The 14,526-nt window shown below is 46.1% G+C and overlaps 1 pseudogene; it reads left to right on the plus strand.

Moving 5' to 3' along the window:
• Positions 1–9,260: 9,260 nt before the first annotated feature.
• LOC143488613 (butyrophilin-like protein 2) overlaps positions 9,261–14,526 on the plus strand; it is a 62,590-nt pseudogene continuing 57,324 nt past the window's right edge.

Raw genomic sequence — 14,526 nt, forward strand, 5'->3', positions numbered from 1 at the left:
CTCTGCCCAGAACCCTGCGGATGACATCACTCGGGGGAAGTCACTTCATCAACTAGCTCAACCCAGCCGCTGGAACAGTGGACCTGCTTTCCTGTATGAACCCCCTAGCCATTGGCCGGAGAATTTAGCGGAGAGAGTGGGGGATACAGTAGAGCTCAGGAAATACACGTTCTGCGGACAGCTTGCAGTCTCCGAAACCTGTCCCGATCCACTACAGTACAATAGTTGGTCTGAACTGGTAGACGCCACTTACCAGTCCCAACACGGGGCGGCAGCGACCTCCATGTCCGCTCCAGCTCGCATAGACACAGAAGTAACTCTCCTGAAGCGAGCGCAAGCTGACAGCTTCCCTGAGGAACTCGGCGCCCTGCAACATGACTGCCCTATCCGACCGAGTAGCCGCCTCATATCACTCTCACCGGAGTACGATTGTACTCTTGGTCTCATCAGAGTGGGAGGACGCCTCCGTAAAGCTGTCGATCTACCCAAAGACTCAATTCACCCAATTGTCCTTGCACCAGACCACCCCATCACGCAACTCCTGGTGAAGGACTACGACAACCGTCTCCTACATGCCGGTCCGGAGAGAGTTTTCGCAGAAATCAGGAGAGCGTACTGGATCCTTAGAGGTCGTCAAGCCATCAGGAAGCACCAGCGACACTGCGTCGAGTGTCGCAGATGGCGAAGCAAGCCTACGACGCCCAAGATGGCTGACCTACCTGCGGCGCGCCTCCGACTCAATAAGCCTCCATTCTGGTCCACCGGAGTGGATTGCTTCGGCCCGTACATTGTCAAGATAGGACGGCGGCAAGAGAAACGTTGGGGTATCATTTTAAAATGTCTCACATCCCGCTGTGTCCATCTCAACCTGATGCCAAGTATGGACACGGACTCCTTTCTCCTTGCCCTCCGCCGCTTCATAGCGCGCAGGGGCAAGCCCTATGAGATACTCTGCGACAGAGGCACCAATTTCCGTAGTGGCGAGAAGGAGCTCCAGCAAGCGTTTGAAGCACTTGAGCCATCGCTCAAGGAACAGTTGGCCAAACATTGCATCCTGTTCAGATTCAACCCCCCTCTCGCTCCACATTTTGGGGGAGCGTGGGAGAGGGAGATTAGATCAGTGAAGGCCTCCCTCCAGACTGTCCTGAAGGACCAAGTCCTCCCAGAGGAAGTCCTAATGACTGTGCTCATAGAAATCGAGGGAATCCTTAATTCTAAGCCCCTCGGCTACGCATCCTCTGACTTGGCCGATCTTGACCCGATCACCCCTAATCTTCTCCTCATGGGGCGGCGAGATGCTTCACTGCCCCAGGCAGTCTACGGCTCCAGTGACCTGCTGGGACGACGCAGATGGCGACACAGCCAGGTGCTTGCCGACCACTTCTGGGGTCAGTTCATCCGCAAGTATCTGCCTAGTCTACAGCCCCGCCAGAAGTGGAGAACTGTTACACCAGACTTAGCAGTAGGCACCGGTACTCGACCCACAGCTCCCGAGAGCACTGTGGCCCATTGGGCGCATCACCCGTATCATCCTCAGTGATGACGGTAAAGTCCATGCTGCAGAGGTGGACATCAAGGGCAATCTCTACACCCGTCCTGTCGCCAAGCTGGTCGAGCTGCCGGAGATGCCGGACGATAGTAAACCCAGCGCATGCTAATCCAGCAGAGCCTTTCCTTTTCTACGTATTCGCTCTACGAATCCGGGGGCGGCTGTGGAAAACTCCCTGCTGGAGTCAGCGTTGTGACGTCAGCTGTGACGCACCACGCATTTGCGTACTTTCATGACTAACTTTCAGTGTGCTTTGCTAGCGGACACTTGCTGTATTGCTCCAGCGCGTTGTTGAAATTGAATGTTCTTTGTGTGCACGTGTGGGTTGATGATAATGTAAGTACGTCATTTCTACTTGAAATTATGTCGTATTTCATCCGCTCGTGTTGGTTACCGGACTAAACAGCATAACAGTGTAACTTTGGTTTTACCGCAAGCTCATTTTACCGCGAGCTACATTTCAACGGGAAATTCTCGTTTCTAAATGCTTTGCTAAATGCTCATCCCTTGGTTTAAAGACACATAAATAGGTGGGTTTGGGATTGTATTAGCAGTATTTTCGATCTGCGGTGTTATTTCCACTGTTCTAGGGTTATTTTGAAACATTATTTAGCTCCCAAATGTTACGCTGCCATGTCTATTGCGCCACGAGTTGTTCACGTGAACGGTCGTCTTTCTAGACTTTACGGCAGTGAATCCCGCTTCTGCCATTTGCAGTAATTTGGTTTCCGTGAACACATTAATGTTATTTCAGTGCAATTATGTCAGTATGTATATATTGTTAATGTAACTTAATGTGTATTTTGATATTACTACTGTATATTCTGCATAATTTAGTATATTGTAGAATTTGGTTTATACAGTTCCTAATTCCTCCTTTTCTGCACATGTTCAATTTGCAGAGACCACACACACACACACACACACACACACACACACACACGCACACGCTGTAATGCCTGGAAATAAATAAACCTTTCAATAAGTTATCACCTGAAGTTGCAGCTGTTCTCTGACCGGAGCACATGGTCCGTGGGTGGGCGACTAGCCATCAACGTACACGTCCGACACATAGACTGTCTCATTTAACAGCCGTGAGATGCAGCCTACCCGGCCTTCGAAGTGTATGGCCACCGTGTGCTGCGGTCTACGCGGTCTACGTAGGCTGCAGCCCCTGAATTGAGATGCAGCCAGTACTTCACAAAGTAGGTATGAACCAGGAAGGGAATGGTTCATGAGTGATGAGGAACAGCTGATGTAGAAAACCATGGCAACCCTAGAACTCTGGAGAGGTGGACCTCTGGTGGCGAACGAGAGAACTGCAGATACTAACAGATGGACCCTGTACCTTGTCTAGAATAGAATAGAAAGCCTTTATTGTCATTATACACAGCGTTATACACTACTGGTCCACCATGTATAATATTAACAACGTTATATGACTTCCTTATTGACCATTCAAACTGGAGTATTCACTGGTGATCTCTGGTGATCTCCTTCACTGGGATTAATCTGTAACCAGCGTATCTGATGACAGTATTTTACACACCGTCAACCTTCCTTAGACAAATATAAAAACTCAAAACCAAACATGGAAATACATCTTCAGCAGTGACTTAACCTTAAGTCTCTAGTGAACAGTGTTTTTTCTTCATTTCTGTTTCGATATAAAGGGCACTGAGGTGTAGACAACCATGTACACAGGTGAGTGAAGTGTGTTGTAGTCACCTTGACCATGAGCACAGATATAAGAATCGTTTATTGTGCTAATTACATGGTGGGAACAAATTCAAAGATCTGTATTATTGAGATTAGTATGCTAGATTACTCTAGACCAGGGATGCACAACTTGAAGGAGGAGCCGGGCCAAAAATAAATGTAAAGCTGCTTGAAGGGCACGAGTTTAAACTGATTAGCGTGGGGGGGGGGGGGGGGGGGGGATGGGGGTGGGGGAGTAGTGTAAAACGGATACAAATTGTGTATTATGTTGCGATTGATTGTTAATGTTTACTTACTCCTGCAGTAGCCCAACTAAAAAGTAGCCCAAAAAACAACACTGTTGGTTCTGGTTTGTCGTTCAAATTCAGGCACGAAGCCAGAAGGCAGGTCAAATAATTTATCAGCCGGCGGGCTGCAACGGACCTGGCCGTATGTTGTGCACCCAGGGTTGCCAGGTCCTACAAAAATATCCCGCTTAAAATTGTTTAAAATGGAGAGTGTTTAAAATGGAGATAAATTAAATATATCGCGATCGATTCTTTGTGTTGATTTATAACTCCCAAAGTGGCCCAACTCAAAAGTAGCCCAAAAAACCACACCCCGCGACCCCAGAATTTTTTACCCGCGGCAGGATTTTCAAACAAGCCCAATTTGGCGTGAAAACCGCGAACCTGGCAACTCTGTGTGCACCCCTGCTCTAGACCATTTTAAAAAGCGAAAGCAATATCTATGTAACAGGGTTGCCAACTTTTCAAGATCACTTGGAGTGAGAACGTAAATTGTTACCGGGCGGGGTGTAAAATGGACACAAATTAAGTATTATATCGCAATCTATCGATCGCCAGTGGTTGGCGCCAGAGCGAACTAGTAACTCATTGAATCATAGATATGGATCAGAGGTAAATAAACTAGATTTTTTTTCGGCGTGAGATATCGGAAGTGTGGCGTGAGACCGCGTGAAGACGGTCAAATGCGTGTGTCTCACGCTCAATGCGTGAGAGTTGGCAACCCTGATGTAACGTTTCTCAGCTAGGTGGCGGAGGCAAATGCGTTAGCGAGTTGAGTTTAGCTCTAGAATGGCGGGAATCCTCGTCTAAGCTCACCGCCCCCACGCGACAGGTCCACGCCCTACGAGGCATTCTCAAGACTCACTCCTAGTGACTACTCAATGACTATGGAGACCAACTAAGATTGAATACATTTACTAAACAGAGAAGGACAAACAACCAAGGTATAACATACATGAAAACCAAACTACAAAATACAACGTACAAACAACTCAAACGACATTACCTAGAGCTGAAACACAAGAATGAAGGCATGTATAGAAATTAAACACCACGGACAAAGAACAGACTATGCTATTAGCAAAACAACAAAGGAAGGAACCGAACAGATAAACTCCTAGACCAGGGGTGCTCATTATGTCGATCGCGATCGACCGGTCGATCGCGAAGGAAGTGTCGGTCGATCGCGAAGGAATGTGCGTAGATCGCGTCACATAAAATAGTAGTAGATGAATCGCACATCGCACTGACGGTTGTATTTTGATTGACATTCACGGTAGCCAATCTGCAATCCACTCAACAAATCACGTTCGCCACCCCCCCCCCCCCCCGCTCAACAAATTACGTTCGCCGCCACCCCGGTAGATCTTTCTGACTGGGTCATCTTATAAGTAGCTCGCAAGCTGAAAATTGTGGGCACCCCTGTCCTAGACAATATACCGGTAGGATTCAGGGATTAACACGACTAACAACATTAGCCAGACTAGCTTTAAGGAAACAGATGCACATATGAACTGAACCAACTAGATATGGGGACTCGAGTCGCACTTAAGTCACATATACAGTGACTTCAGACTCGACTTAGACTTGCATTCAAAAGACATGCAATTCGACTTGGACTCGTGATTTGAGACTCGTGAACAATCTTTTATTTGTAATGTTCTTTTGTGTTTCATTTGACAATCTCTTCTCTGCCTGTCTGTATGCTTTTCACTCGCACGGTCGCAACCGCTTTACGTGACACAAATGCGCGCGCCGCAAGATCATGGTGGCGCTGGTGAGGACGCTTGCTTCTGTTCCACCATTCATAGTAAGTTTTGGGTACAAAAACTACCAGTGCACCAGTAGAGAGGGTGTTCAGTCATGGAGGCCTCATAATGCGCCCTCACCGAGCCAGGCTAAGTGCAAGTACCCTATTAATCCTGATCATAAACATTTTCCATGTGTTGGACACTGAAAGACACCTTTAAGTTCAAATAGATTGTGTTTCATCCAGTTCATTAGGAGACAAAAAGTTGTTGCTGCAGGGCTTTTTATGTCAGAATCATTATTATTGTAAAATTTGAATTCTGTTTAAAATGTTTATTTTATAATCGCTAATTTGGTTGCTATTTTCTTTATATGCAGACCTTTCATATATAGTTAAAAATATGATTGTGTGACGGGCAGGGTGAGCAACTCAAAAAGGAAGCGATCACGCCAAGTCTCAGGGAAAGAGGATGGTTTAATAGAAAGTGTGCAAACCAAAAACCCGTGCATTGTTCCAAATGAAGGAAATAATAACCAGCAGTCAACTGGTACAAAGACAAGACATATATAGACGAACAAATGACCCTCAGGTGAGACGGATCACGGGTCCCGCCCACCTGAGGGACGAACATCACGTGACCAAAAACAGGACCGCTGCCGCTGTAACCGGGGGCGACCGGTAGGGGGCACCCCCACAACGTGACAGACCCCCCCCACCAAAGCCGCACTCCCCTCCGGATGTGCGGCTTACAGCGGCAGCACACAAAACACAACAAAGGGGCGGGAGGGCGGGGACAAGACAGGGACCCGTTCCCTGCCGTCCTGAGCTGAAACACAAAACACAAAACACATAAGCTCCTCATCACAGGACGCAGACAAGGCAGGGACCCGTTCCCTGCAGTCCTGGAGCTGAAAACATAAAACACATAGGTTAGCTCGCCTCCTGGGCGGGACCCTGGACCGACTGGGCCGTCAACAAGACGATAACCACGCCCCGGTCCGTCACAGGGCCCTCGCGCCCTAACCGGCCTTAGGCCGCTTAAGCCCCACCGCTGTGAGCGGACCGGGAGCACATGGCCCAACACACGTCACAGGTGTGGATGTGTGCAGGCCGCCACACTGGGGTGCGGCCACGGCTTCCACAAACACCTCCCGAACCTACCTCCTTGCTCGGAGCTGACCCCTGCCCTTTTCGCTAGGGGTCACCCCAGACTCCTGGGGAGTGAACCCCTCCCGGGGCCCCTCATCTCAAGGTGGACTCCTCCACCCAACCCAGGAGCGCCAGAGACCAGGGCCCTGGCAATCCGCAACAGGGACACGCTGGTCACCCCGAGCTCGAAGGAGAGGGTCTCCTCCTGGAGACCCCACTAGGTCTGGGAGTACCGCAGTCCACCACCAGGAGCGACCTGCAACACATCACACACACACACGCACACAGACGACACACAACACATAACGCGCACTGCCCTGCCTGTTAAACCCCCTTTACCCAGGGGGGAGGAGACCCCTTCTTAGCCTGAGGAGACACCCTGCCGCTAACACCCCAGGCATCCTCTGCCTCCTTAAAGGGGTACAGGGGCTCCTACCTGCTCAGGGGTCCCTCCCAACAGGACAGGTCTCCCAATGGAGCAGTGCCTTCTGAGCCACATGCCGTGGCTCAGGAACCCCATAGCTCCCCCCCAAAAACATATTTAGGGGGGGCCCCTCCGGGGAACAACAAAACAAAAAACACAGACACAACATACAACATACACGCACCCAGGATGCCCGGGACCTCAAATGGGCCCCTCCCCACACACAGTGAAGAGGGGTGCAAGAGAGGAATTACATAAAACAAAGCACGCTACACTCTAGGACAAAACGAACACGCAAAGACAGAACACAAACAAACGGACAGGACCCACCGATGCGCGCGCTCTGCGGTGCGCGACGCGCCCACTCCAGCTCTCTCTCTCTCACCATTCTCCCAACGGGATCCGCAGATCTTTGGAGAGAGAGAGAGCTATACGCGAGCGGCTTGCGCATCACGCCCACAGCGACGCGTCTCTCGGGCGCAGTCGCTCACCCCCGTCACCACGGGATATCGGGTGAGCGAGGCAAAAGGCACCGAGAGATCCTCGCGTCTAACGCGGTCTAGCGTGCGGCACGCACCGGTGGACCCGACTACATACACACACGAACACCACCAGCGAAACACACACACCACGGCACACTCACACACTCGCTCACGTCCGCGTCGTTATTAAAACAAAACACTACAACGTACATACACACACACACACATACAGACGATAATGGACAACGGACGTGCGCAATGTGAGGCACCGGTAGTTTCGCTGGGCGAGAGCGGAGTCTACCGGTCCCCAGCTCTAGTCACCGCCGTGTGACTTACGGGTTTAAACACAAACATTTAAACACGGCGGGACGAGTGGGGACAGACTCAACACTCTCTCAGACAATACACGACAAACACACAGCATGTAGACAAACACTTACCACGAGACATGACCACGAACGAAGGAGAAAGCAAAGGAGACTGGCGGCTTCCGAAAGGTGGCTGGTTATTCTGTGACGGGCAGGGTGAGCAACTCAAAAAGGAAGTGATCACGCCAAGTCTCAGGGAAAGAGGATGGTTTAATAGAAAGTGTGCAAACCAAAAACCCGTGCATTGTTCCAAATGAAGGAAATAATAACCAGCAGTCAACTGGTACAAAGACAAGACATATATAGACGAACAAACGACCCTCAGGTGAGACGGATCACGGGTCCCGCCCAGCTGAGGGACGAACATCACGTGACCAAAAACAGGACCGCTGCCGCTGTAACCGGGGGCGACCGGTAGGGGGCCCCCCCACAACGTGACAGATTGTTAGAAAGATTTAGATTTTTTGTATTTCACAGCCCTCCTTTATCTTTTAGAACAAAATATAGCAGATGTTCTACTGAAAGAAGAAAATATTGTATCCAGAAAAATGTCAGTTTTGTAAGAAAAATACTTTTTGGAGAAAAATACGGATATAAAATTTATCTGGAAAACATTTGTGTGTGTGTGTGCACTTAAAAAAAATTGTATTACTTCATTTACCAGTTTAAGCCATTACACATCAGAAGTGTCATAACAGACCATTACAACTATGCAGTGATTTGCGACTACAGTGTCACTCAAATACTTGGGACTTGACTTGGACTTGCAAAAAATGACTTGTGAGCATCTCTGGAACCAACACAACCAATGTAAATATCAAAAGACACTTGGTAGGGAGAACTCAATACTGATTAATACGATTAATGACCAAAAAAGAAAACACACAGTAAACTTGTGAACAACCGGAATCAATTTAAATAAAGGAAACATACAAAGGACAACCAAAGCACAGAAACATACACTGAACACTCTATGAACTATGAATTAAACAAGAACAATCTTTGAACCCACAAGATATAGTCTAAGACCAGGGAAGAGTACACATTAAGAATAACTAACTAGGAGCTAGAAGATGGGAGATCACTGGGTGCGAAAACACCCAAGGTGAATCACTCAGTGTTTACCGACCAGACACAAGGAGAATCTGCGCACAAGATATGTGCGAGGCGTGGGACAGAACTAATGTAACAGGCTCTACAATTACACAAAATTGACACAACCTTACTCACACAGAAGATAAATTCTAAATGTAATCAAACAGGGAAACAAGGAGCAGCTGAGACTGAAAACATAGGCGGGACCAAACCAAAGGGGAAAACTGAATAGATTAAATACGAGGGAGGGAGGAGTCACATGTGACAATCCGTTGAATAGAAACCTAATAAACACTAACTGATAATATTTTCTATTGACAGTGATGCTGTTTTTCTTGTTTATGGTTAATCTCCTGAGTTGTGCAGGTAAACCTCTTAACCATCATCAGATGTCTGATTCTGTGATTTACATCTTGGGTAACACTTTTGGATTGAATATGAAATCAGATCAGAAACGTTCTTTTTCAGATTGTCAGACAGACATATTCTCTGTGCTGGTTCCTGATGGGTTCATATCAGCACGGTTAGGATCCTCTGTTCTCCTGTCATGTACAATCTCACCTTCAGTGGACTGTAAGAGCTATGAAGTACGCTGGTACCGACCCAATCAATACAACAACCCGGTTCTGCTCTACAAGGATCTAAGGGTCCAGGAGAACACTGGAGATGTTCAGTACAGGAACAGAGTGTCTGGTAGGAGAACTGGAGAAGGGGAACGTCTCTCTCCTTCTGGAGAACCTCAGAGTAGAAGACAGAGGAGAATGTGTGCTTGGTTGAGAGTATTCAGTGGTACGATGAGGCCAGTATAAGCTTGAATATTACAGGTAAGAAATCTGTTATTAAATTTAGAAATTGTCTAACATTCCAAATATTTATTACACTTTATGTAATTTTATACCAAATATTTCACTTACATGTGTATCTTGACCCATACACATCATATTTTAAACATTGTTCATTTGTTGAATGTGAGGTCATGATCAACCCCTCCCCCACCCTTATCCTCTCCCCTGTCCTGTAGTGATTGGCTCTTATCCTCTCCCCTGTCCTGTAGTGATTGGCTCTTATCCTCTCCTCTGTCCTGTAGTGATTGGCTCTCATCCTCTCCTCTCATTGGCTGATGCTGGAGATCAGGTGAATGTCACCTGTGTGTCAGATGGATGGTCACCAAAGGCCAAACTCACCTGGAGAGATAGAGGAGGAAGAGAACTGAACAGTGCTGAACACTACAAAACAGGTTTATAATTAACACATATATAAGACGGTTGATTCATGGTCATAGCTACAGAGAGAGATCCTAATTTTTTACCACTAATTAACATATTTATACAAGCTGTGTATAAGTTCCATATTTACATATTCACAGAGGTTAACATGGTAAACATGGAAACACTGTAAAACACAGAGCACAGAATGTTTAAACACAGAATGTTAGGTGCTCTGGTACATTGAAAACACGCACACCTAAATACCTAAACATAAACCAGACACAAGTGCAACACATAACATTAATGAGACATGGAACAGGTCACCCGAATAACATATTCGAACACACAGGCAATAACAAACACACAAATGGAGGTGAGGGCGGGATCCCCCATTTCAAACTCCCATGGGGGAAAGAACTTCCCTCTCTCCACACTGCCCTCCTCCGAGTTCACCGACACCTCCTGGCAGTAAGGAACACTGAAGGAGGTCTCAGGGGAGCACCAGGGCTGCTCCGGTTCCTCTTCTGACCAGCAGGGGGCAGTCGAACAGCCCTGCAGTGGCGAAAGCACCACATCTAGGGCCGGAGACTTCTTGGCTCTCTCCTGGTCTGTTAAGAAATACACTGAGAGGTTGTACCAGTCCCATTCTGAAGGGAGGAGGATAGGAGCCAGTAATCTTGTCCATGCTGGGGATTGGAGTTCCTGGGGTCCAGTCGCATGGCAACTCTAAAAAGTGTCAAACAGTTATGTTAAAATCTTTCATTAAAGTCCCATAGTGCTCTGTGGCTGCCAGAGGTTGAGCAATATTCAAATATTTAAATATTTTCATGTATTTTACCTGAATTTTACAAACCATTGCATTAAATGTGTATTTGTTAAATAAAATGCTTTGTAATATCATGCAAGCCAAATAAATATATAGTTTTGACTTTTATTTGGAAATGTTTTTGCTACGTAGGACTTTTGTTATGATGTCTACTTGGCTGTTAATTGTGAGATTGAAACGAAATGGCACCTGATAGATAATGTGAGACTAAAATGAAGTTGAAGCATCACCACAGAGATGGAGCCAGAATAATGAGAGTGTGACGCTGGGGCGAGGCGACAGGCGAGACAGGTTGCTTTCTCTTCCAACGTCACGTTTATTATACAACAAAAACAGCGCTGATAGCGCACGCAGAACATGAAGTACGTGTTCTCACAAATAGACTCAGACAACGACGAGCACAGGACACTGCGCGAACGCACATTAAGTAGACAAACCACATAAACCCCACGTGATGATGAGACGAGCCACAGGTGAGACGAATCAGCACAAGACACAACCGCACCCACGGAGATTGTTGAGGGCTGTAAACTTCTACCTACCACCTTAGCCCAGCGTGTTCGTTTGATGGGAAGGAGATAGCAGGAACCACCATACCAAAATTATAGCAATAACAAAAAAGGCCTTTATTAAAACAGAGATATCTCTGGGGATCTCACATTCTAACATTTACATCAGAGACCCAACAAGTGTTTGAGCATGCCGTCTTTATATATGATTTCTCCGCCCCCAAACGCTTAGATCTTCTTCTATACCTTACATGGTGTTGTTCTTCAAGCATACAATACTTCTCTTTCTTCTCTGCAATCTCAACATGGACATATGGTTCCTGTCTATGGACTGATAGGCCGGAAAGAGGCCACCATTCATGAAGATGCTGTAAATTCATATTTCCTCAACGTCGGCACAATCAGGCCTACGCCTTCTGCTTTTTAGATCTCACTCTACAGTGTGGTTTGCTCAACATCCTCCCCCCAGGGTTCACCGCTCGGACACATCTTAGACAATGGTCACATTTTACTTCTACATTAAACAGTGGTTACATTTTATTTCTGTATGATGTTAAAAGAATATTGCATTATGTTAAAAGAATAATGTTAAAAGAATAAACAAAGCATGTGTTAATTGCTAAGCAAAAAACCCCAAATCACAACAGACCCTCTCTTGATCTCTGAGAAAACAGAGATCACAAAATATCTCCCAATGTTACCCTCTCATCTGACTCCCCATGATACAACAGTGACGTCATAGCTGCTTGTCCCTGAGTATTCCTCTGTTCAATCACCGTGCTGATAAACCATCACACTAAGTTTCTTACGCATGGAATACAACAACAATTTTACAGTTACTATTAAGATAATAAAGGCCTTGACCCACCATGGACCCACATACACAGGGGGCAGTCCCCTGAATGTCCTGGTGAGACAAACATTTTATGGCTTCACATTCAAATCAAAATCAAATCAAATTTATTTGTATAGTGCTTTTCACAACACATGTTGTCACAAATCGCTTTACAGGATTTACAAGGTTAACAATCATACGGGTCCAGATCCCTAGTGAGCAAGCCAAAGGCGACAGTGGCAAGGAAAAACTCCCTATGATGGTGGGGAATAGGAAGAAACCTTGGGAGGTCCAAGACTCAAAAGGGAACCCATCCTCCACTGGGCGGCCCGTTAACATTCTGTTACATAGTAATCATCACATTAGTGCCAACTTTAATAATAATGCACAAACAAACAAAAAACAAATAACAATAAACAAAGTCAAATAAACAATGTTAAACTAGGCCTTTAACGTGCCCCAGCTCTAGTGTTATTTTAACTCGTTGTTTGAGAGCTCCGTATCTCTGCGCGCTCAATGGTTCTGATGGTCGGCACTGGCTGAAGTGATACCACATTTCTTCTTTGCCCTTCAATTGGATGGCGTGTGATGTCTTCTCAATGACTTGGTGACTGGTGGATCTGCTCATGGCGTTGATTCTGACTCCTCCTTCCACCTGGACAGAATAAGCTTCACAGACAGCTTTTTAGTGCATTTTACCATTATTTGTACAACCTTGTGGTTTTCCTGTGGGATGTCGCAAGCGCGTTGGGGGGCCCCCGAAAACTTCTCACTGTCATATGAGTTCATACGGAGTGAATCCTGTAACAAAATTCACTGAAGATCTTCTGGCCAACAATACAAACACATACATTTGTGCACATATCTTTTCCTTTATCCTTTGTTACCATTTATCCTTTCCAATTTACCCTGAGATTGAGAATGATAAACCAACCCATATTTGTGTCTCAAACCCAAATTTTGTTCCACAAATTTTAGCTCCTAGGTAGTGAAGTGCATCCCATTATCTGAGTACACTTAATTTATTATACAATGGTGCAGTATCCAGTAATTTTATCAACATTTTGCAGACCAACTTGGAGTCCTCTGGCCTGGTAGGAAATGCTTCTACCCAACATAAGAATTTATCCACAGTCACTAACAAATACCTTAGTCCCCGTACTGGTATTAACATGTCAGTGTAGTCAGTCTGGATCTCCTCTCCTGGCTCCTATTGCCCAGGAAACTTGCTTAGACCTGGTCTTAAAACACAAGTTATGTGCATTACAGATATTCACATTTTCAGTCCAGTCTGCTATTAAGTCAGTTAAGTGTGGATGTGACCAGTAACACATTGTCCTTCATTTTTGCTACCTCGTGTGCTTCAGACAACACTGAATTAATCAATTGACTTGGTAAAATCGGTCTCACATTAGGTCCTTTCCAAACCTCCGTACCCCATTTACCACCTTTATTGAACCACAACATTTTTCCTGTAGTTAACGTAGCTCTGAATCCTATGGCAGAGGAGACCACTGTCCTCTGCCCTGCAAACCATCTGATGGGCTCCTGTAACATATCCTGCCTTTTTTTAGCGGCCACGTCCGCAGCTGCATTAACTCTGTATTAAATTGCCCCCTTTTGATAACTTGAACATTTAATGATAGCAACTCTTACCAATAGTAACAACACCTTTTAAATCTTCTTATCATTTAATGAATTTACCTCCTGAAGTGGTGTAACCTGCTCTCTTTGTACAGAGTTCTACATGAACCACTCCTACCACGTACGCAGAGTGTGTACAGATGTTAACTTTCTTGCCTTCCACCCACCTTAGTGCTGCAATAACAGCCAAAAGCTCAGCCCTCTGTGCTGATTGTACTACCCAGTTTTACCTGAATGTGCTACCCAGAACTCGTCTGCATCTCCCTGAGCTTCCATTACCACCACAAATCCTGATTCAACACCACCATCTCGACTCCTGAATCTGTCCACATGTTCTCTACCCCAGGAATTGGTTCCATTTAGCTGCATATGCCACCTCAGTTACACACTCATGTGCCGGACCTGTAACATACCATGCCATATTAATTCCTTCAAGTGAAAACATTAAGTTTTAAAATACAAAACCTTCTGTAGTGTGAACATTTGTAATTTTACAAAAGCCATGACGCTGTGACTGGTTAGAATATATAATGAATGTCTTGTGACTATGTGTGCTGTTTTATTTATTTAAACAAGTTGATGTAATAAATCAGCACCTTCCTGTCCCCCCCTTTTTTCTGAACCACAAGAGGGTGTTTCAGAAACATCTAGAGTAATCTGCCTGTGTCTCAAACGCAGCTG

Source organism: Brachyhypopomus gauderio, chromosome 1 (genome assembly GCF_052324685.1).
Source record: "Brachyhypopomus gauderio isolate BG-103 chromosome 1, BGAUD_0.2, whole genome shotgun sequence".
NCBI classification, from domain to species: Eukaryota; Metazoa; Chordata; class Actinopteri; order Gymnotiformes; family Hypopomidae; genus Brachyhypopomus; species Brachyhypopomus gauderio.